General features: G+C 40.2%; 1 pseudogene; it reads left to right on the forward strand.

The window, feature by feature from the left end:
- Positions 1–21,167: 21,167 nt before the first annotated feature.
- Positions 21,168–21,736, forward strand: LOC136154791 (von Hippel-Lindau disease tumor suppressor pseudogene; annotated as a pseudogene).
- The last annotated feature ends 3,572 nt before the right edge of the window (positions 21,737–25,308 follow it).

A 25,308-nucleotide genomic window follows, 5' to 3' on the forward strand; every position in this document is an offset into this window, starting at 1 on the left:
GTACATTTCTCACCCATGTTTAACTGTCCTAGTCACTGAACCTAAACAAGTCTTTTACCCCGGCTTGAATAAAAATACTTCTTTCCAACTTATTCTAGAATTTTCCTTAGGGCCCTCTTTCATTTTCTCGACAAACTTTATCTTTTTTATTATGAACATTTCAAACACAGACAGTAGTAGCATAAACACACATGCAATCATGATTGAATAATGAATATTCTACCATATATGTTTAATCTATTTCATTTTTTTCTTTTGCTGGAGTATTTAAAAGCAAATCTCAGACATTGAATTGTACCCATATATACTTCAGTATGCATTTCTAAAAAAGGAGATAATTTAATAAACCACTATTCCATTATTACACTTAAGCATAGCAATAATTCCTTGGAATGTCTAACAATAAGCAAGCCCACCATTACCCAATTGTCTTTATAATCAAATGTCTTTTTACAGTAGGCTTGTTCTATTCAGAGCACATTGCACTGTTTGATGTGGCTCTTTAGTGTCCCTTAATCTGGAACATTTTGCCCCTTAACCTCTTTTTGCACTTTTTTTGTCATGCCTTTGACTTATTGCAGTTGTGTTGTAGCACAACAAAAGGATCCCCAGCATTTTTGGCACCAGAGACCAGTTTTGTGGAAGACAATTTTTCATGGACTGCGAGGGGGTGGTGGTTTCAGGGTGATTTAAGCGCATTACATTTGCTGTGCACTTTATTTCTAGTCTAATATTGCTGCTGGTTTGACAGGAGTTACGAGCCACAGCCTGGAGGTTGGAAATCGCTCCTGTAGAAGGACTCATCTTCTGAATTTGTCTTTTTGCTCCCTTGTGGTGTCATTTAACATGTTATCTACTTCCCATTATTCCTGGAGATGGTCTTAGCTCTGAGGACTCTATTGCATTCAGGTTATTAAGAACACTTCATAGGTGGTGCTGTGAGATTCCTATTTCATCATACCAGGAGGCATATAATATATGGTGGTCCTGCTTTTAATGATGTTAAGATTCATCAGTGAGTTAAGGTGGTAATAGTGACTTAGCAGCAGCAGCAGCCTGATACCTCCCTAGGAAATTTCCCCATCAACCTTTCATTTAATGATTTCATCTATTTAATATTTCATCTATTGCTCTTCCCAGGTGGTGCAGTGGTTAAGAATCCACCTGCCAATGCAGGAGATGCAAGAGACGCAAGAGATACGGGTTCATTCCCTGGGTCAGGAAGATCCCCTGGAGCAGAAAATGGCAATTCACTCCAGTATTCTTGTCTGGAGAATCCCATGGACAGAGGAGCCTGGCGGGCTACAGTCCATGGGGGTGAAAATAGTTGGACATGACTGAGCACACACATTGATGATGGTTGCTTGGTTCAGTTATTTTTTAAGATTTTCAGAGTGGCCATTTTTCTAAAATTCTATCATTTTTCTATATTTATTAACTGGCATTTTTATATAAGTGAAAAGTATCCTTCATTAACTCAGGCTATTGGATTGCACAAAATACAATTAATACAGGAAAGATAACATAAAGATGTAATTCTGTCATTAAGGAATACTAATTTTAGAGCAAGGAGTTGATTCCCTATTGGACCATACTGATATTTCCAATTCAAAATGAATAGTCCAAGGTGTTTATGCAATTTTTAAAATTTTGCACTTCAAAAGTGGCACTTTTATATGGAAGATCTTGGTTCCTAACAACATTTATATAATGGCTTCTTTGCAGTAAAGTAACAAAACCAGTATTTCTACCAGCAATTAGACTCCTGAAAGAAGTCTAAACTTTCTTAGCAGATCTATATGTCCTTGGAATATATTCCGTTAAGGGCATGCATTCAAAACACGGTGTTGCAAAGTTGTTGGAAATAATATATTGTCTTTGGAAGCTATGTCATGAATGTGATATAGTGAGATTTTTTTCAGCTCCATTTGTTTTCATTTTTTAGAGATTAAATTTTAATCAAATTTCAATTTTTGAATATGTAAAACGTTTTTATGTTTTCAGTATATAGTCTAAACTACATAACTTCCATCCTGTCCCTGCACCCTGTTATGCCCTGCCTATCATAAGTCACTTTTTAAAAATGAGTTTTTGGTTTATTCTTCCAGTGTTGCTCTTTGAAAATATAAGTATTAATATCTACCTATATGCTTATATATGTATATCTATATATACTTATATATCATACTTTGCATTCCCCACTTTCTTATGCAAAGATAGTGACTGAATATGCTTTTTACACCTTATGCAAATTTCTACTGGGTGCTTGTTATAGTCTCAGCACAGTGCTGAGGTACTCAGGCAAGAGTGATCCCACCATGTTCTAGTGTATTTTTTCAGTTTTACAGTTAATTAGACTTGCTGCTCTTATCTCTGTCTCTCAGGAGACAGTGCTCCTGGGTACTGCCTCAGTGCTACTTATTTATGTCCCAGTATCTTGCAGCAAGCACTGACAGTGACAAACACGTGTCCCTCAGCATGTCAAAAGAATAAACATATTTTTAATTATACAAGTGATGCATGGGAACATGCACACTGTGAGACGAACAACACAGCAGTATATGGAATAACAAGCCATGGTTTTCCCTCACACTCACATCCATATGTACTTGGCTGAAACAATTATTCCTATGGTGGCTGCCAAATGGTGATTTTCTAATTCTATTATTATTCCTTCTACATTTGTTAGTTCATATTCTACAATAAGGAAGAGCTCTCTCTCTTTTCCTTCCTTTCTTCCTTCTTTGTTCATTCATTTAGTTTTGTCATATGGATTTGTGGATTCTTATTTTCTTCAATGCATTATAAACTGCTACATTCATTATTTATTTTGATGCCCAAATTGCCCCAGAATTTGACAAGGAGAATCCTTTCAAGCTTGCTTTTGTGTCCTTTTGATATGTCCATTATCCTTTGAACATTCCCTTACTTTCTGGAACATCAAGGCATTCTAGGCTCATCTTATACTTGTTCTGCCCCAGCTCTGGAATCAGCCATTTCCTCAAGAAACCAGTCTTGTTCCTTTTGGAAGAGATACCAAAATATGGGCATGAAGTGTGCCCATTGTTGCAACTAGGAGTCATTGCTTACAGTCCATCTCAGTGGACAGAGCTGGTGTGTATATATATATTCCTAAACACACACACACACATTATCTATCATCTATCAACCATATGCCTATAACTATCTATCTATGAAATCTCTGTATCATCTTAAAATCATTAATTCATACTGGCACTCCAATTGTAATCTCAAACCAGAAGATTCATTCTAGCTGTACCCCCTTTCCATATCTCTAACTCCTTTCTTGGACAGTGAGAAATCTGGTTCTCAATATCCACAATATATTTACTTATTTGTTCAATCCTAGGATATGCATATAGTTGTTTTAGAACTGCCAAGTCACTACTGTGGAAAATAAAGCTGCTAACTAGTACTTAATATTTGTTTACAGTTTTTTTTGTTTGTTTCCCCCCTTTGTTGTAGTTTCATTATTCATTTGAAATAGACTTATTTGTTTCTGTTTGTATTTCATTTTGTTTTTCCCTTTTCTTTGTTGATTAAATAGAAAATCAACATAAATTAAAAACATAAAATTTATAATGTATTAGTTTCAGGTGTATGCAAAGTGGTTCAGTTATACATATATATATATATACCTGTCATTTTTCAGATTCTTTTCTATTAAAGAGTCTCTGGATGAGAGAGAAAGAGGAGAGTGAAAAAGCTGGCTTAAAACTCAATATTCAAAAAAAACCTCAATATTCATGTATGGCAAAAACCACTACAATATTGTAAAGCAATTAGCCTCCAATTAATAAAAGTAAATGGAAAAAAAATAAAATAAACAGACCATTGCTCTCCCAATTAAAAAAAACCTCAATATTCAAAAAAACTAAGATCATGACATCTGGTCTCATCACTTCATGGCAAATAAATGAGGAAATAGTGGAAACAGTGACAGATTTTATTTTCTTGGGCTCCAAAATCACTGTGGTTGGTGACTGCAGCCATGAGATTGAAAGACACTTGCTGTTTGGAAAGAAAGCTATGACAAACCTAGACAGCATGTTAAAACCAGAGGAATCGGGTGGAGAGGGAGGTGGGAGGGGGGATCGGGATGGGGAATACATGTAAATCCATGGCTGATTCATGTTAATGTATGACAAAAACCACTACAATATTGTAAAGTAATTAGCCTCCAACTAATAAAAATAAATGGAAAAAAAATCAGAGACATCACTTTTCCGACAAAGATCCGTCTAGTCAAAGCTATGGTTCTTCCAGTAGCCATGTACAGATGTAAGAGTTGGACCATAAACAAGGCTGAGTGCCAAAGAATTGATGCTTTCGAATTGTGGTGCTGGAGAAGACTCTTGAGAGTCTCTTGGACAGCAAGGAAATCAAACCACTCAATCCTTAAGGAAATCAAACCACTCAATCCTTAAGGAAATCAACCCTGAGTATTCATTGGAAGGACTGATGCTGAAGCTAAAGCTCTAATACTTTGGTCACCTGATGTGAAGAGCTGACTCATTGGAAAAGACCCTGATGCTAGAAAAGATTGAGGGCAGGAGGAGAAGGGGGCAACAGAGGATGAGATGGTTGGATCTCACTGACTCAGTGTGAGTTTGAGCAAACCCCAGGAGATGGTGAAGGACAGGGAAGCCTGGTGTGCTGCAGTCCATGGGGTTGCTCTGAGCCAGACACAACTTTGTGACTGAACAACAGTAACATATTGAATACAATTCCCTGTACTATATGGTAAGTCATTGTTGTTTATCTATTTTCTATGTAGTAGTGTGTATCTACTTTTTGTAAATAAGTTCATTTGTATCATTTAAAAAATTATACGTATAAGAGCTATCACATGATATTTGTCTTTCTGTGTGTGACTTACTTTGGGCTACCCAGGTGGCTCAGCAGTAAAGAATCTGCCTGCCAATGCAGGAGGCGCAGGACACATGAATTCAATTCTGGTTTCGGGAAGATCCCCTGAAGGAGGAAATGGCAACCCACTCCAGTATTCTTGCCCGGAGCATCCTGTGGACAGAGGAAGCTGGCAGGCTACAGTCCATGGGGTTGCAAAGAATCAAACACAATTGAATGACTGAGCACACATGCACAGCTGACTTACTTTACTTAGTATGATTATCTCTAGGTCCATTAGTGTTGCTGCAAATGGCATTTTAAATTCTTTTTTATGACTGAGTAATATTCTGTTGTATATGTATACCACTTCTTCTTTGTCCATTCATCTGTCTATGGACATTTAAGTTGCTTCCATGTCTTAACTATTGCGAATTGTGCTTCTATGAACATTGGGGTGCATTTTTGAATTAGGTTTTTCATTTCTTCTAGATATACGCCCAGGAGTGGGACTGCAGAATCATATGGTACTATAGGTATATTTTTAGTTTTTTAAGGAGCCTCCATACTATTCTCCATAGTGGCTGCGACAGTTTACAAACCCATCAACAGTGTAGAAGGGTAATGTGGTTTTTAAAGTCAAAGCCATGAAAAAACTTATGCCCAGAGGTGTCACTCTCCTATCTCCTGTACCCCATTCCATCCTCCCATCCTTTTCATCCTATTCCTGCTCATCCCATGTAGGTAATAAATCCCACTAGCTTCTGATTTATACTTACTATATTTCTTTTTTGTACAAATGAACAGTGTATTTTTTTCATTTCTGCTTCTTTCTTACATAAAAGCTAGCATTATTATAGGCACTCCATTGTACTTTGTTTTTATTTTGCATTATTTGCTTTACAAAATATATCCTGAAAATGTATGCACTTATAGAACTATTTTAATGATAAAGTATATTACCCAAACAGAAAAGTTCAGAAAACATATGTCCACTTTTTAAGAATATTTATAATTCAAACACCTGTGTAAACACCACACAGGTTAAGAAACAGAACATTGTACACCTTAGAAGTTCACTGGGTGACTTTTACCAATCATAGCTCCCCCTCTCTCACCCTGAATCTTATGCAATTTACTTCCTTGTTTTTCATTATGGTTAATCACCTTAGTTAGTTTTGTTTTTATTCATGTATAACAATATACCAAAGTGCACAAAAATTATGGACAACTTGATGAGTTTTCACAAACATGCCTGAGTCAAGAAACAGATCATGACTAGCACCCCAGGAGGCACATCTGTACCCCCTCCTAGTCACTTCTACCTCAGGATAGCCACTATTTTGATTTCTAAGGGCATGGTTTGGTTTTTCACTTTATATAAATGGAAAAATAATACAGTATATGCTTCTTTTATTTAATTATGCTTGGGCAATTTCTCCATTCTGTTGACTGAACAAGAGTTCATTTTCTATGGCTGAATGGCATCCCACTGTATGAATATGTCAAAATTTCAGAAATATATTTCACTGGTATTGCTGGAAACTTGAGTTGTATACATATAGCTTATAAAAGAGGAGGGGAAATAACCTGAAGATCATAGCCCTGAGGGTGAGACATAAGCTTTCCGTGCGAGTGATACATGTGGAGTTATGGATAGATGGACTTTGAGATGTTGAGGAAAGTTTTGAAGGATGAGAAGATATAATGAGCTTAAGAGGGAATGGGAAGGGGGGAGGGAGGGAGAGATTCCAGGCAGGAAGGATCTAGGAGCTGGTACCATTTTGGGAAGGCTGGGTCAGATGGCACTGCATTAAAGGTGGAGGGGAGAAATGAGGTTACAGGTAAGTTGGTGAGGCAAAGAACATGTCACAAAAATCCTAGGGTGCTGGATTAAGAAGATGAGACTTTATCTCTCAGGGGACTGGGATGCTGCTACTGAAAATGTTTTTCTCTTCTCCTCCTTAGTTTCCTTCTTTATTTTTTAAGCAGGGGCATTATATGGTCAATTTTTGCACTTTAGAAGGATTCTGCCAGCCGTGGGCAGGAAAGATAGATTGGAGGGTTAAGAGCAGGAAACAAAGGAGACCTGTGAGGAAGTCATAGCAACATTCATGGAGTGATACATGCTGGTGGTTATGCCTGAAAGCCCTCGAGTCAGGCTTCCAAATTTTCTCCAACCCAGTTCTCTCTTATCGCCAGTCTCTCACATCCAACTTTCTATACAACATCCCCACTTAGATGTCTAATAGGCACTCTCAAACTCAACACAACCAAAACTGAATTCCTGACCTTACCCCTAAAACCAGCTCCTCCTGCAGTCTTTCTCTTATCATGTTGGCAATTTCATCCTTCTGGTTCCTCAGACCTCATTCTTAGAGTTTTTCTTCACTGCTCCCTCTCTTTCACATTCCACATCCTAAAGTCTACTAATCTATTCATTTGTACTTCTTAGATTTCATATAAATGGAATAATACAATATGTATTCCTTTTTTTCTTTTGGTCTAACTCCTTTCACTCAGCATAATTAGTTTCAGATTCCTCCTTGCAGTTGTGTGTGTGTCAATAGATCATTCCTTTTAGTGCTGAGTAGTATTCTATTGTATTTATATACCACAATTTCTTTATCCATTCACCCAGTGATGGATGTTTGGTTTGTTTCCAGTTTTTGTCTATTATAAATAAAGCTGCTATGAATATTTGTGCACATGTCTTTGTATGGACATATGCTTTCATTTATCTTAGGTAAATATATAGGAATGGGAAGTTTAGATTGTATAGAAAGTGTATGTTTAACTTTGTAAGAAACTGCTAAACTGTTCCAAAATAGCCATAACATTCCATTTTTCGTATCTGCTCAGGTCTTTTGCCCATTTAAAAAACTGGTTTGTTTGAGTGCTTATTATTGAGTTTACAGAGTCCTTTACATATTCTGCGTACAAGTCCTTTATTAGACATACTTTTAAAAAATCTTCCTTTCAGTCTGTGGCTTGCCTTTTTATTTTCACAATAGTCTCTCTTTTGAAGAAAAATGTCTAGTTTTGATAAAGTCCAAGTTATCAATGTTTTTATATCCATGGATTTTGAGTCCTAGTTAGGAAATATTTGCCAACCCAAAGGTGACTAAGATTTCCTTTTAAGCTTCTTTAATGTATTTTTGTAGGTTTCAGTTTTACATTTAGGTCTATGATCCAACTTGCATTCATTTTGTACATGTTGTGAGGTAATGGTCAAAGTTCAATTTTTTGCATATGGCTATTCATATATTGAAAATATTATTCTTTCTCTCACTGAATTGCATTTATACCTTTGTTGAAAATCAATTAGCCATGTATGTATGAGCCTAGTTCTTGATTCTCTTTTTTTTCACTGCTGTTTACTCCAATACCACATTTGTCTTGATTATTAAAGCTTGAAATCAGGTAGTGTAAGTCCTCTAACTTTATTCTGTTTAAAAATTATTTTGGCTGTTCTAGGTCCTTTGCACTTCCATATAAATTTTAGAATTGGCTTGTCAATTTATGCATCTTAGCAATATTGAATCATCTAGTCTGTGAACACAAGGTATCTTTCTGTTTATTTAGATCTTTTATTGCTGTTAGTAATATTTTGTAATTTTCAGTGTACAGGCCTTGTACTTCCTTTGTCAAACTTATCCCTAAGTATCTTATATATTGTGATGCTATTATAAATGGTATTTTGATTTCAAATTTCAATTGTTAATTGTTAGCATATAGAAATGCACTTATTTTGAATACTGACCTTTTATCTTGCAACTTGCTAAACTTTTTTGTAGTCTTTTGGTATATTTCTTAGGATTTTCTATATACATATATGTATATTTTCTATATATATGCAAAAGGATAGATTTATTTATTTCTTTACAATGTGGGTATATTTTATTTTTTTCTTACCACACTGCCAGGGCTAGAACCTATATTACAAGGTTGAATAGAAGTGAGGTCAGATATTCTTGCCTTCTTGCTGATTTCAAAGAGAAAACATGAAATCTTTCCTCTGCACAGTATGATGTTAGCTGTAGGTTTCCTGAAGATGCACAACATCATTAATTATAAGGGAAATGCAAATCAAAACCACAAGAAGCTATCACCTCATACCTGTTAGGACATCTACTATTTTAAAAATACAAGAGGTAATGCGTGCTGGTGAGGTTGTGGAAAAAGGGGAATACTTGTACACTGCTGATGGGAATGTAAACTGGTGCAGCCACTATGGAAGAGTATGGAGGTTCCTCAATAAATTAAAAATAGAACTACCATATGATCTAGCAATCCTACTTTTGGGTATGTACCCAAAGGAAATGAAATCACTTTCTCAAAGAGTTAATCTGTATGCTCATGTTCATTGCAGCATTGTTCACAATAGCCAAGGTATGGAAACAACCTAAGTGTCTATCAACAGATAGATGGACAAAGAAAGCATGGTGTGTGTGTGTGTGCACATACACAATGAAGTATTATTCAGCCTTAAAAAAGAAGGAAATTCTGCCATTTTTTGACAACACAGGTGAACTTGGAAGGCATTATGCATGTATCACATACATGTGGGATCTAAAAAAAAGTTGAACTCAGAAAGAAAGTAGAATGGTGATTTCCAGGGGCTACAGGGTGGGAAAAATAGGGAGAGGCTGATAAAAGGGTACAAACATTCAGTTATAAGATGAGTAAGGTCTGAGGATCTAATGTATAGCATGGTGACTATAGTTGATAACACTGTATTATGTACTTTAAATGTGCTAAGAGAGTGGAACTTAAATGTTCTCACCACAAACACACACACACACACACACACACACACACAAGCCAAACGAAACAAGTTAATATGTAAAGCAATGGATGTAATGCTGGGAATACTTTCATAATGTACACGTATTAAATTATCATGTTCTACACTTTAAATATGTCACAATTTCACTTGTTAATTATACCTCAGTAAAGCTGAAAATTTTTCTGTTTCTCCTTTGGATTTCTTCTTTGACACAATATTTATAAATGTTATTTTGTTTCAAAATATTTGCATATTTTTCAAATACCTTTATAATTTTATCCCTAATTTAATTCCATTGTGTTAAGAGAAAATGCTTTGTCTGATTTGAATCTCAAGTTTATGGAGATTTGTTTTATGGTCCAGAGAATATGGTTGTATTAGTTTCCTGAGGCTGCCATAATGAATTACCACAAACTTGACGGCTTAAAACAACAGAAATTTATTCCCTCACATTCTGGAGGGCAGAGGTCTGAAATCAAGGTTTAGGCAGCTTTGGTTTCTTTTGTAGACTTTGAGGGAGAATATGTTCCATGCCTCCCCTCACCAGCTTCTGCTAGCTGCTGGCTATCCTTGGCAGGTAGATGCATCACCAATCTCTGCCTCTGTGTTCACATTGTCTTCTTCTCTGTGTCGCAGATCTCCCTCTGCTTTTCTTTTACAAGGATGCCTAAGGTTGAATTTAAGGTTGACCATGAATTTAGCATGATCTCATCTTGAGATCTTTAACTTAACTACATCTTCAAAATTTCTCTTTTCAAATAAGGTCACATTCACACGTTTTGGAGGTTAGGACTTGCACATATCTTTTGGGAGGCCATTATTAAACCTAGTGGGGCTTCCTTGGTGGTTCAGACAGTAAAGAATCTGCCTGCAATGCAGGAGACCCAGGTTCAATCCCTCAGTCAGGAAGATCCCCTTGAGAATGGAATGGCTACCCACTCCAGTATTCTTGCCTGGAAAATTCCATGGACAGAAGAGCCTCGTGGGCTACAGTCCATGGGGTCGCAAAAGAGTTGGGAATGACTGAGTGAGTAACATTTTCAGTTTTTTCACTATTAAACCTAGTGCAGCGGCCTATCTTGATAACTGTTCAGTGTGCATTTGAAAAGAATATCTACTCTGTTGTTGGATCGTGAAAGTGAAAGTCACTCAGTCATGTCCGAATTTTTGCGACCCCACGGACTATACAGTCCATGGAATTCTCTAGGCCAGAATACTGGAGTGGGTAACCTACCTTTCCTTTCTCCAGGGGATCTTCCCAAACCAGGGATCAAACCCAGGCCTCCTGCATTGCAGGCAGATTCTTTACCAGCTGAACCACAAGGGAAGCCCTGTTAGATAGTATGTCCTATAAATAACAGTTAGGTAAATTTGGTTGATAGTGTTTTTCAATCATATTCTAATTTTTTTTGTCTACTTGTTCTATACATTACAAGAGGGATGTTATGAATTCTTCAACTGTAATTTATGCATTTTTCTATTTTGCCTTTTATTTCTATCCGTTTTTAGTACATGTATATTGAAACTCTGTTATTAGGTGCATAAGTGTTCAGAATTGCTACATCCTGCTGATAAATTGACCCTTTTATTATTATAAAATGGCCCTTTTTGAAAAAATAAATTAAAAATAAAATAAAATGGCCCTTTTCATCCCTGGTAACACCCTTCACTCTGAAATATTTTCCTACCTTTTCTGGTATTAATATAGCCACTCAGCTTTCTTTATATTAGTATTTACATAGGATATCTTTTCTCATCTTTTTACTTTTTTCTTTAAAAAACCACTTTATTGAGGTACAATTTACATTCCATAATATGCGCTCATTTTAGGTGTACATTTTGATACCTTTTGACCAGCATATATACTCATATAACAATCATCACAAGATACAAAACATTTCTGTCACTCCCCAAAATCTTATCATGTCCTTCAAAAAATAACAGCTTTATTGAGATTTAATTCACATGCCATACAATTTATCCTTTTAAAGATACAATTAAAATTTAAAACTATATTCATAGAATTAATGCAATAATCACAATTTTTGAACATTTTCATCACCTCTCCAAAGGGGAAAAAACTTTATGCATATTAGCAATCACTCCCCTCTCCCGTCTATCCCACCCCTAAGCAATCACTAATCTACTTTCCATCTGTATCTATTGGCCTGTTCCAGGATTCATATAAATGAAACTGTACAATATGTGATCTTTTGTCACTGACCTCTTTCACTTAGGATAATGTTTTCAGACTCATCCATGTTGTATTACGTATCAATATCTCATCTCTTTTTGTTGCTGAATAATATTCCATTGTATGGATATACCACATGTCAGTTGACAGACATTACAGTTGTTTCCACTTTGGGATTATTATGAATAATGCTCCTTTGAATATTTGTTTACAAATTTTTAAAGACTTTTTATTTTATGTTGGAGTATAGACAGTTAACAATGTTGTGATGGTTTTCAGTGGACAGCAAAGGGACTGAGTCATACATATACATGTATCCTTTCTCCCCCAAACTCTCCTCCTTCCAGGCTGCCACATAACATTGAACAGCATTCCCTGTGCTCTACAGTAAATTCTCGTTGGTTATCCATTTTAAATACAGAAGCGTGATTGTGAAAATTTTTGTGTAGACATTTGTTTTCAGTTCCCTTGGGTGTATACTTAGGAGCAGAATTGCAGGGTCATATGGTAACTGTATATAATATAATCTTTGAGGAATTGTCAGATTGTTCCCTAAAACACCTGTACTATTCTACATTTTCAGCAGTGTGTCCCACCCTCCACATCTTCATCAACACATATTATCTGCCTTTTGGAGTTAAGCCATTTTACTGGGTGTGAAGTGATCATTCATGTGATTTTGATTGCATTTCCTTGATGACTAAGGATGTTGAGCATCCTTTCATGGGCTTGTTGTTGTCTAGTCGCTGTCTTGTCCAACTATTTGGTGACCCCATGGACTGTAGCCCACTAGGCTCCTCTATCCATGGGGCCATGTGCTTACTGGTCATTATATATTTTCTTTGGAGAAAGATCTATTCATATGTATGCCCATTTAAAAATTGGGTTATTTGCCTTTTAATTATTGAGCTGTAAGGATTCTCTCTACGATCTAGATATCAGGTATGTAATTTACAAGAAAAGGTCTCCCATTCTATGAGTTTTTTTTTTTAACTTTCTAATAGTGTCACTTGCAGCATAAAGGCTTTTCATCTTGGTGAAGTCCAGTTTATTCACTATGTTTCAAGTTCACTATGTTTTTCTTCCAAAATGTCTAATCTGCTATTAATTTCATCCAGTGTATTTTTTTTTTTTGTCTCAGAACATGTGTTATTCATCTCTAGAAGTTCGATTTGGGTCTTTTTTTTTTTTTTTTTTTTTTTTGATTTGGGTCTTTTAAAGATAACTTCATGTCCCCTATTGGCATACTTGATTTCACTCTATCTTCTTCAATATGTAGAATAATTTTATAATAGCTGTTTTAATCTCCTTATCAGGTAACTTTATCACCTGTGTTATTTCTGAGTCTGTATTTTATTGATTGATTCTTCTCTTCATTATTGGTTACATATTCTGCTTCTGTGCATGCCTAATAACTTTATTGTAGCCAGATTGTGAATTTTATCATCTTGGGTTCTGATTTTTATAGTAGCAATAGTAATAATTCCTTGAAGTAATTTTGAGCTTTATCCTGGGGCACAGTTGAATTACTTGGAAATAGGTTTATCCTTTTGAGGCTTACTTTCAAGCGTTATTAAGATGAGACCAGAACAGTTTTTAGTCTAGGGTGAATTTTGCTGACCACTGGGAAAATACCTAGCTGAGAAACCTACCCGATACCCTGAATATTTGAGGTTTTGTCACCTCTGGCAGGTGAGAAGATAGACTATTTCCATCTCTCTGAGAGCTCTGAAGTTCTCTACCCACTACTTTTTGGTAGTTATTTTTCCATCCAGAATACAGCAGGAGACTCCAAACGAAACTCTCTGCAAATCTCGAGTGCTCTCTCTCTCTCTCTGCAGTCCTCCCCTCTCTCTGCAGCTCCCCTTTCTCTGGTCCTGTGTTCCAGGAATTCTGGCTGCTTTGGCCTCCCTGAATGCTGTACTCTTGTTTCCTCAGATCTGGGAGCATGCTGGCCTCTGTCTGGGTTCCCTATCCCTGCTCTGATGCCTGGAAAGCCTCTCAACAAAGTAAGCTGGGAGAAATTGTAGTTCTCACCTCATTTTTCCCCTTCTCTCAGGTATCAGCATCCTGAATGTTGTACTACACATGAAAACGGTCACGTACAAACTTTCAGTTACTTAAAGGGGGAAGATAAATCCAACCTCTTCATTCCTCATGGGCAGAACCACTTTCTAAGCCAGTCTTGTTTTTAAAATACTTGCTTATTTATTTGATTGCATTGGGTCTTCGCTGCGGCACTAAGTTGTGGCCCTTTCCTTGCGTTGCACGGACTCTCTAGTTGTGGTGCAGGCTCAGTAGTTGCAGCAAACATGCATGCCCTGAATTGCAAAGTGAATTATTAACCACAGGATGACCAGGGAAGTCCCCCCAAGTCAGTCTTAATTATTGAATGATGAGTTCAGAGGATTGGTTATCTTTCTCTAATGACATGTGTGTGTCCTGGTATGAAGAGGTTCAGGGAAACTCCCAAGGAGTTCAGAGCAGTGTAACGATGTAACAACTGATGCAGTCCTGACAATTACCACTATTTATGATGCTGAGGAGGTTTTCAAGAGGGTCTGGGGTCTGCACCAGCTGCATTTTCTCTCTTATACCTACACCAGAAGTATGTCAGCAGGGAACATTTACCATGCTCATGTGCTGCTCTTCCCTACCCTTACCTGAGCTGGGTTCCCTTATGCACATTAACTGCCTGGCCCTGGACCATGTAAGTTTGAGAACCCTGTTCCTGGACATCTTCCAGATGCCCTCACATACAAATGCTCTGTTGTACAAGTATTGTTTTCATCATATGACATTGCTTTGTATATTGATAGTTACTCAAATATTACCTGAGTACAGGGCTGAGTACAGATTCCATTAGTATATCAGTACATGGACTACACAGGTAACCACATCCTTCCACATTCTCTGCTTCCAGGGCCTACCACTGGGGTTAGTTTTCAGTGCCTCCTTGTTTCTTTCAAACACGTTTCTCTATATTTAAAGCACACACACAAAAATGGGCTTTCCTGGTGGCTCAGATGGTAAAGAATTTGCCTGCAATGTGGGAGACCTGAGTTTGATCCCAGGGTTGGGAAGATCCCCTGGAAGAGGGCATGGCAACCCACTCCAGTGTTCTTGCCTGGAGAATCCCCATTGGATAGAGGTGCCTGGAGGGTTACAGTCCATGGGGTTACAAAGAGTCAGACACAACTGAGTGATTAAGCAGAGCACAGCATGGCACACTCATACAGAGCAGGTCCCACTATGAGCATCTCCCATTTGCTTCCCCTCTCCACAACTATTAACAGCATGTCCTGAAGCAGTTCCATCTGATCAGTACACACTGGACCCCTCATTCTGTTCCATGGCCAGTGTGTGCTGCATGGTATAACATGAATGCCTCACCATTCGTTTACAATCCAAAGACCATTGATTATTAGTGGACATAAAGAGGTTTTATAAAATTGTTTGCTACCACTTTCCTTCTACACACAACTCTCCAAATGTGGGTGTGTTGATTATACATTTTAAAGTGGAGCTGCTGGGACAAAATTCAGTCACCAATCACCCAATGAGCACCTACTACGTGTCATGCACTGGGGTGACTAGACAAAAAATGTCCTTCCTTCAAGAACAGGACAAGGATTTTGTAAGGATTTTTCACTTTGATAGATGCTGCCACAATGCTGTCTATCTGTGGTTCAGGAGAAGTCAAGCTTTTTTACTATCTCCTCACATCATTCTTGGGACAGACTGAGGGGCATCCCCTTTCACAGGTGTCCATGAGGCCGCTCCAACCCCATTTTGCCAAAACCGATCCCCTGCAGATTTGAATACACCAGCAGCCTGATTGGTTGTGGGGCTTGGGAGGCAAGGAATCCTAGATCACTCTGGGCAGCCCACGTGGAAAATGCAGGCTCAAGCTCTTGCGGGTTACAGGGACAGAGCCCACAGATTAGTCCCTGGCTCACACAGTCAGGCAATGATGTTGATGGACAGGATCTTGCAGTGGGGGCCTCTGGCCTGAGCACTGGAGGACCAGTGGAACCCAGTCTCCAGGAGTGTTCACTGCCCAGTCAACAGGCTGGAGACTCTTCCCCAGGCAGTGGCTGCTTTAGTGAGGTCACTCTAGGAGTCAGCTCACATCGTGGGCGAATCTCTGAGTTTTAGGTAATCAGACTTCTGAGTTGCAGTGTCCTAAGCACTTCTATTCTTTGGAACTCTACATTCAAATGGGTATATCTTTCCTTTTCTCCTTTGCTTTTTGCTTCCCTTCTTTTCACAGCTATTTGTAAGGTCTCCTCAGACAACCATTTTGCTTTTTTGCATTTCTTTTTCTTGGGGATGGTCTTGATTACTGTCTCCTGTACAATGTCACGAACCTCCATCCATAGTTCATCAGGCACTCTGTCTATCAGATCTCGTCCCTTAAATCTATTTCTCACTTCCATGTATAGTCATAAGGGATTTGATTTAGGTCATACCTGAATAGTCTAGTGGTTTTCTCCAGTTTCTCCAATTTCAGTCTGAATTTGGCAATAAGGAGTTCATGATCTGAGCCACAGTCAGCTCCTGGTCTTGTTTTTGCTGACTGTATAGAGCTTCTCCATCTTTGGCTGCAAAGAATATAACCAATCTGACTTCGGTGTCGACCACCTGGTGATGTCCATGTGTAGAGTCTTCTCTTGTGTTGTTGGAAGAGGGTGTTTGCTATGACCAGTGCATTCTCTTGGCAGAACTCTATTAGACTTTGCTCTGCTTCATTCTACTGTACTCCAAGGCCAAATCTGCCTGTTACTCCAGGTGTTTCTTGACTTCCTACTTTTGCATTCCAGTCCCCTATAATGAAAAGGATATCTTTTTTGGGTGTTAGTTCTAGAAGGTCTTGTAGGTCTTCATAGAACTGTTCAACTTCAGCTTTTTCAGTGTTACTGGTCGGGGCATAGATTTGGATTACCGTGATATTGAATGGTTTGCCTTGGAAATGAACAGAGATTATTCTGTCAGTTTTGAGATTGCATCCAAGTATTGCATTTCAGACTCTTTTCTTGACTATAATGGCTACTCCATTTCTTCTAAGGGATTTCTGCCCACAGTAGTAGATATAATGGTCATCTGAGTTAGATTCACCCATTCCAGTCCATCTTAGTTCGCTGATTCCTAGAATGTTGATGTTCACTCTTGTCATCTCCTGTTTGACCACTTCCAATTTGCCTTGATTCATGGACCTAACATTCCAGGTTCCTATGCAATATTGCTCTTTACAGCATCAAATCTTGCTTCTATCACCAGTCCCATCCACAACTGGGTGTTGTTTTTGCTTTGGCTCCATCCCTTCATTCTTTCTGGAGTTATTTCTCCACCAGTCTCCAGTAGCATATTGGGAATGTATTGACCTGAGGAGTTCATCTTTCAGTGTCCTATCTTTTTGCCTTTTCACACTGTTCATGGGGTTCTCAAGGCAAGAATACTGGTTTGCCATTCCCTTCTCCAGTGGGCCACATTCTGTCAGACCTCTCCATCATGACCCATCCAACTTGGGTGGCCCCACACAGCATGGCTTAGTTTCACTGAGTTAGACAAAGCTGTGGTCCATGTGATCAGATTGGCTAGCTGCAAAGGAGAAAAGGAAAGATATACCCATTTGAATGCAGAGCTCCAAAGAACAGCAAGGAGAGATAAGAAAGCCTTCCTCAGTGATCAATGCAAAGAAATAGAGGAAAACAATAGAATGGGAAAGACTAGAGATCTCTTCAAGAAAATTAGAGATACCAAGGGAATATTTTATGCAAATATGGGCTCAATAAAGGACAGAAATGGTATGGACCTAACAGAAGCAGAAGATATTAAGAAGAGGTGGCAAGAATACACAGAAGAACTGTACAAAAAAAGATCTTCATGACCCAGATAATCATGATGGTGTGATCATTCACCTAGAGCCAGACATCCTGGAATGTGAAGTCAAGTGGCCTTTAGAAAGCATCACTATGAACAAAGCTAGTGGAGGTGATGGAATTCCAGTTGAGCTATATCAAATCCTGAAAGATGATGCTGTGAAAGTGCTGCACTCAATACGCCAGCAAATTTGGAAAACTCAGCAGTGGCCACAGGACTGGAAAAGGTCAGTTTTCATCCCAATCCCAAAGAAAGGCAATGCCAAAGAATGCTTAAACTACCGCACAATTGCACTCATCTCACACGCTAGTAAAGTAATGCTCCAAATTCTCCAAGCCAGGCTTCAGCAATATGTGAACCGTGAACTTCCAGATGTTCAAGCTGGGTTTAGAAAAGGCAGAGGAACCAGAGATCAAATTGCCAACATCTGCTGGATCATTGAAAAAACAAGAGAGTTCCAGAAAAACTTCTATTTCTGCTTTATTGACTATGCCAAAGCCTTTGACTGTGTGGATCACAATAAACTGTGGAAAATTCTGAAAGAGATGGGAATACCAGACCACCTGACCTGCCTCTTGAGAAATCTGTATGCAAGTCAGGAAGCAACAGTTAGAACTGGACATGGAACAACAGACTGGTACCAAATAGGAAAAGGAGTACGTCAAGGCTGTATATGGTCACCCTACTTATTTAACTTATATGCAGAGTACATCATGAGAAATGCTGGGCTGGATGAAGCACAAGCTGGAATCAGGATTGCCAGGAGAAATATCAATAACCTCAGATATGCAGATGACACCACCCTTGTGGCAGAAAGTGAAGATGAACTAAAAAGCCTCTTGATGAAAGTGAAAGAGGAGAGTGAAAAAGCTGGCTTAAAGCTCAACATTCAGAAAACTAAGATCATGGTATCTGGTCCCATCACTTCATTGCAAATAGAAGGGGAAACAGTGGAAATAGTGGCTGACTATTTTTTTGGGCTCCAAAATCACTGCAGATGGTGATTGCAGCCATGAAATTAAAAGACGCTTGCTCCTTGGAAGGAAAGTTATGACCAACCTAGACAGCACATTAAAAAGCAGAGACATTACTTTGCCAACAGAGGTCCGTCTAGTCAAGGCTATGGTTTTTCCAGTGGTCACGTATGGATGTGAGAGTTGGACTATAAAGAAAGCTGAGCGCAGAAGAATTTATGGTTTTGAGCTGTGGTGTCAGAGAAGACTCTTGAGAGTCCCTTGGACTGCAAGGAGATCCAACCAGTCCATCCTAAAGGAGATCAGTCCTGGGTGTTCATTAGAAGGTCTGATGTTGAAGCTGAAACTCCAATATTTTGGCCACCTGATGCAAAGAACTGACTCATTTGAAAAGACCCTGATGCTGGGAAAGATTGAAGGCAGGAGGAGAAGGGGACAACAGAGGATAAGATGGTTGGATGGCATCACTGACTCGATGGACATTGGTTTGGGTAAATTCTGGGAGTTGGTGATGGACAGAGAGGCCTGGGATGCTGCAGTTCATGGAGTTGCAAAGTGTCGAACACAACTGAGCGACTGAACTGAAGCACTTCTAAGGTGCCATCTCACTTCTTCCTCACTAGGCCCCTTGAAGAAAACCCTGTCACCCCTGTGGGACCTTCAGTCGAGCTCTTTCTCTCAGAGACCCTCTCCCTTTCCCCCCAGCCCTGAGGGAAGTGCCCTGGACTCATGGTCTGGGACTGGATTTTCTGTGGATCCTGAAGAGATTTTCAGTTTGGTTCTTTCAGGGATTTTATGACAGATCCCTGTGTTTGGGCAGGAAAGAGGTGTCCTGCAGAATGCAGGGAGTAGGCAGGGTCCTGAGAGGATCCTCTTAGGCAGCACCGGTCCTGGGTGAGAGGCCACAAATGGGGTGAGAGTGTAACTGAGACCCTCTGAGTAGGGCTGTGGGAGGAGCTAAAGAGGCCCCTGGGTGGGAGGGGAGGCCTGGTGGAGGGTGAGGGGAGGGGTGGGGATTTGGGGACAGAGAGGATTTATGGAAGCTGTCATCAAGAAAGGGACTCTGGAAAATGACAGATGATTAGAGGGATGTAAGGGAGTTGTCATAGGCAAAGTGAGAGGAAGACCTCTCCTATCTCCAGAATTCAGGATCCCACAGTGGGTGCTGAGAGATGACAGAGAGGACAAGGTCCCCAGGGCTTGTTCTGTGGATCTGGGATTCACTCTAAACCTCCCGCTGGGCAGGATACAAAGTCACCATGACCAGAGGTGACCAGAGTGTGTTAGGTCCATTCTCAGGACCCAGACATGGGAAATCAACCTCAGAACCCCTCAGCTCTAAGGCAATCCCCACCCCTGGAATGAACTTGCATTCCTCAGGATGACATGCTGGTGAATGCAGATTGCAGGGACTTCAAGACTGGATGCCTCACTCTCTTGGGGTTGACTGAACAGAAACGCACTGCCACTACCCACACAGAAGCCCAGAGGCGAAGATTTGGGGCTCTGTGTCCCAGTGCAGCCTGTGGGCAGTGGGGGAGAAGTGTGAAGGCTCAGAGCTAATGGGGTGCTGTTAGCTAGAGTAGTGTCCACTTAAAGATAAGCATACAACAGAAGAGTTGTGAGTTTGAGTTGAATTCTGGGTCTTCCGGGGACTATAGCCTGGGACACAGTTACTCTGTCAGCTCTGAGGAAACTGCTCTGAGGAGGTAACAGAGAAGTCAATATGATTTTTGGCTGTGAAATACATGCAGTCAAGCGTGCATATTGGTAAAAGATTACTGTGAAACACAGAGATCACATATCACAAGTAAACCATTTTCATGCTTTTCTGTGTGTGGGAAGATGCAAGAATCTGGGGTCACTGAACCTTTTCCTGAGGTAGGCGTGTAACTAAATAAAGGCCAGCTTGTCCAAAGCACAGAGTGCTTCATCCTGTTTTTCATCCTGAATTCCTTCAGGATTCACTGTCATTCAGCAACCACAGAGGTTACAATTTAACCCTGTAGAACTGGCTGTGAGTAACGCTGTTTGTCTTAGGGATCCTAATTTTTCTGAGTCTACAGTTGGAATTTCTGAGCTGACTGGGGTCTGTGTCCTCAGGTGATTCATTAGAGCTGTTTCGAGTGGGAGTCTAGGATGAGCAGTCTCTGAAGTGATTCCAGATATCTGTCCCAGGGCATGAAGTCTCTGAACTATTTAGGGGGTCTTTGTCAAGAGGGTTGGGCCTCTGAGCTGTTCATGAATCTGCATATAACAATAGTCTTAAGAGGAAGGTTGGATGGACCCCACTCTCATGGGTCTTAGAAGTCGACCTGTGATTTCACATTTGCTATGATTTCTACCATGCCTCCCTACAGAGATAAAAGCTTGGGGTGCCATCCTCAGAAAGGGTAAGTCACGTGCAGTTCACAGGAGCCCATGGTAATAACCCTGTTAAGAACAATACTTGCGGGTAATGCCCCGGAAGGCGGGGGACGTGGAAGAGGCTGAGGCCGGCGCTGAGGAAGCGAGTGCAGAGGAACCTGACGCCGAGCGGGAGATGGAGGCCGGGCGGCTGCGCTCCGAGAACACGCGCGAGCCGTCCCAGGTCATCTTCTGCAACCGCAGCCCGCGCGTGGTGCTGCCCGTGTGGCTCAACTTCAATGGCGAGCCGCAACCCTACCTGACGCTGCCCCCCGGCATGGCCGCCGCATCCACAGCTACAGAGGTCACCTTTGGCTCTTCCCAGATGCTGGGACATCTGATGGGCTTCTAGTTAACCAAACTGAGCTATTTGTGCCATCTCTCAATGTTGATGGGCAGCCTATTTTTGCCAACATCACACTGCCAGTGTACACCCTAAAAGAGCGGTGCCTCCAGGTTGTGAGAAGCCTAGTCAAGCCTGAGGATTACAGGAGACTGGACATTGCGCGATCCCTCTACGAAAATCTGGAAGACCACCCCAATGTGCAGAAGGATCTGCTGCGGCTGACACAGGAGCATATTGAAAACCAGCGGATGGCAGGGGAGACTGAAGATTTTTAATTGAAAGTTACACTCCTGGGTCTCAGCTTTTGACGGTCCTGACAAGTCTTGATCTAGAGCTAGGACTGGTCACCTTTTCTCGGCTTAAAAATGTCTCATTCTTGGAGTGAAAATGCTCCATTGCTTAAAACAAAGGTAACTGACCTCACTACTAGGCATTGTGATGTTTAAGGGCAAATATCACAAAATGTAATAATTATGCCTGTCTCTTGTAGAAGTATTTGTCAAGGAAAAGTAGTTGCATCTTTGCTTCCTAGTGAGTCAAGGAAGTTTTTGCATAAGGACTTTGGTGGAAGTAATTACAGCGAGAATTGTAGCTTATTCTTGAGTTGTAAGGAAGCAGTGGCGCCTGCTTTTCATTGTTGTGTTGTGGTTGGTGATGTGCCCACCTCTGCTCTGAGAGATGAAAATGTCCTTGGGGCAGGGGAGAATCTGTCTGCTCTTTGAGACCCTAGTGCCTCACACATTATGAGCCTTCCATCTGTGTTAATTGACTGAACAAACCAGTAGTCCTTTGGTAGACAGTGTTTAGAGGTTTTGACCCTTTTTTTGGGTGGGGGCGCTGATAGTGGGAACCTTAAAGTATATACAGTAAACAGATGTTTAAAAGGGAATCATTTTTTTAAATTTTATTTTATTTTAATATTATTTTATTAGTTGGAGGCCAATCACTTCACAACATTTCAGTGGGTTTTGTCATACATTGACATGAATCAGCCATATAGTTACACGTATTCCCCATCCCAATCCCCCCTCCCACCTCCCTCTCCACCCGACTCCTCAGGGTCCTCCCAGTGCACCAGGCCCGAGCACTTGACTCATGCATCCCACCTGGGCTGGTGGTCTGTTTCACCATAGATAATATACATGCTGTTCTTTCAAAACATCTAAAAGGGAATCATTTTTATAGAAAGCAGTTTTTTTTATAATTTTCTAAATTTTGACTTTTCTTAGTCCATTGTTGTCACAGGGCTGTTTTACTTCTGTTTTTAAGCCAGGATTAGCTTTCTACAATTCTTGTGGTGATAGCTTTTTGAAACTTGCTATCCACACAGGGGATAGGAGAAAATAGCCATTGCCTTGTTTAATCATAGTATTAAAGAGCTACTCCTGAAAAAAAAAAAAAAAAGAAGAGCTACTCCTGTACTATAAATCGGTTTTTGCCAAGTGTGGGTATTTCTGTTCCTTTCTGTAAATTCATGACGTTTCTGTTTAATTCAGTAGTTTTTCATCAGGCAGGATCTGGTGACATTTTGCACCTGGCTAGAGGAGAAGACGAAGCCCTCTAGCCTCTGGGATGTTATAGGTAACACACTGTGGATTTAGAGCGTAGCCTGGAATGTTTTATACTTTTGTACATGCCCAGATCCTTGCCTATAGGCTGGACTTAAGTTTATTAATTTGAATTCAATACTTCTATCAGGCATCCTTTTTTAGTAGCTAATGGTTAAAAAAAAAAAAAAGGATCCTCCCCAGTAGAGAGAGTTTTGGAAGAGACAGAAAAATAAAAGGAAGAAAAGATCCAGGTAGATACATTGTTTAAATACAACCACTAACTTAACATTTTGAACTTTCAGCCGTTTTTTGACTTGGTTTTACATAGTTGAGATCATACTGAATATACAGTTTTATATTCTACTTTCTCATTTAACTTTATAACTTAAAATATTTTTCCATGGTATTATAAGCTCTTCATACTCATGAGTGCAGCCTTCCTTTTATAAATAATGTGGGACTATTTCTTGCCATCCTTATTAAATCCTTCTGCTAACCTTTGAGCACATTTCCTGTGTTCTGATATCAGAGTGAAGTGAATGAATCAAATGCCTTACAGTATTTCCACCTAATCATATTCTCCTCTTTCAACACTCAACAAATAAGGGGCTTTTCAAAAAAATCTGTTGTGTTATTCATTCAGTGACACACCTCTAATTTTTTATCTAATTTTTGTTGTTGAATTGTTGGGTAGAGAAGAAAATATGCTGGTATAGAAGGTAGCCGTATGATTTCAAAAGTAGGATAGTATGAGAGATTTAAGGAAACCTATTGGTGCTGGATTAGTTCAATGTTGGTTTTATTATTTTTTTAACCTGCCATTGTGTCAAAATGTTCCTGTTAAAACTTACAATTTGAGTACTGTGTTTTTGTGTTGTCCAAAGAAAATCGAAAACCTGTAGCATGTATGTACTCATTTAAATCTTATGAATGTATTAAATGTATTGCTCTTGAGAGATTGTGAAAAAAAAAAAGAACAATACTTGCTGACATGAGTACCACCCATGATAGGGGTCCTGTGACAAAAACTGTGTACACACACTTATTCAGTGAATCTGCCCAACCCACAACAAGGAGGGCAGCGTTTACAGAAGGGAGCCTAAGGCCCGGTGCAGATGGAAGGTTTCAGCTCATGATGACGGGAGGAACCAGATGTAAGCTTGGGCTCCTTGGCGGAGGCAGGGAAGATTCAGCACGACCCTGGCCAGGTAGAGGGTAGGGGGCGTTTACACAAGGCCACAAGGACGCTATGACTGACTCACTGTCAGGATATGTCTCTGTGTCTCCCCATCACACATCCAACTTCTTACCTGATGTATGGAATGTAACCTTAATATTCCCTGGAGAGGTGGTGCTGAAAGTCACAGAGGTGAGCCTCCAAGTAGGTGGGGAGAAACCTCACATTCACCAATTTGCACAAGGCTCCACCACAAATGAAGAGATCCATGCCTCTCTTCCCCCATTAAAGCAGTCATTGGCACTGAGGGAAGGCTGGGCTGGACAAGTTGTGAGGGACCTTATATACAGATGAGCCTCACCAGGACTGGTACATGACTTATATGATAGGCAGAGACCCCGGATGTGTGTTAAGGGAACATGATTAAGGCCCAGGCCATGGGCAACTGAGTCATTCCCTAGAGACAGTCCCTGGGGAGGGGCTTCTTTTCTCCTATAGAGACAATGTACTGTCCATCATCTAGCAGCAGGGCTGGGGCTAACTGAGTGAGGACAGTTTGGTGCCAGAAGTAGTCTCTCTGTCCCTGTCTAATGCTCTATCTTTGTCTTTCTCCCTGCCATCTCTGTGCCTGTGATATCATCCCTCTTTGCCTTTGCAAGACTCAATGTGACCTCACTCACACCAAGAGGGTCCTTGGCTCTGTCTCTCCTGAGGGTATCTTCAATTGACACGGATGTTCACTGGGAGCAGTAGGGGGGATTATTCTTGAGTGTAGGGGATTCCACAAAAGGCATGTTCAATTGCAGATGGCCTGTGGTTTTCCTGGGGTAAATCAGGAGCTCCTCAAAAATCATTGTGTGATCTGGGTCTCTGAGAGAAGCCTAGGGGTTCCTCTGGTAGGAAACCTCCTGTGGCTCAAGTCAAAGTCCTCCCTATGGCCAGAAAGCCCTATGGGACCTGACCCTCATTGGATCTCCTGGCTCTCCCTCCATCATGCTGTGACAGTCACATAGGCCTCCTCACTATTTTCATACACACTACACTGAGTTCCTGGAGACGGAAATGGCAACCCACTCCAGTATTCTTGCCTAGAGAATCCCGTGGACGGAGGAGCCTGGTG

This window comes from Muntiacus reevesi, chromosome X, assembly GCF_963930625.1.
Source record: "Muntiacus reevesi chromosome X, mMunRee1.1, whole genome shotgun sequence".
Lineage (NCBI taxonomy): Eukaryota > Metazoa > Chordata > Mammalia > Artiodactyla > Cervidae > Muntiacus > Muntiacus reevesi.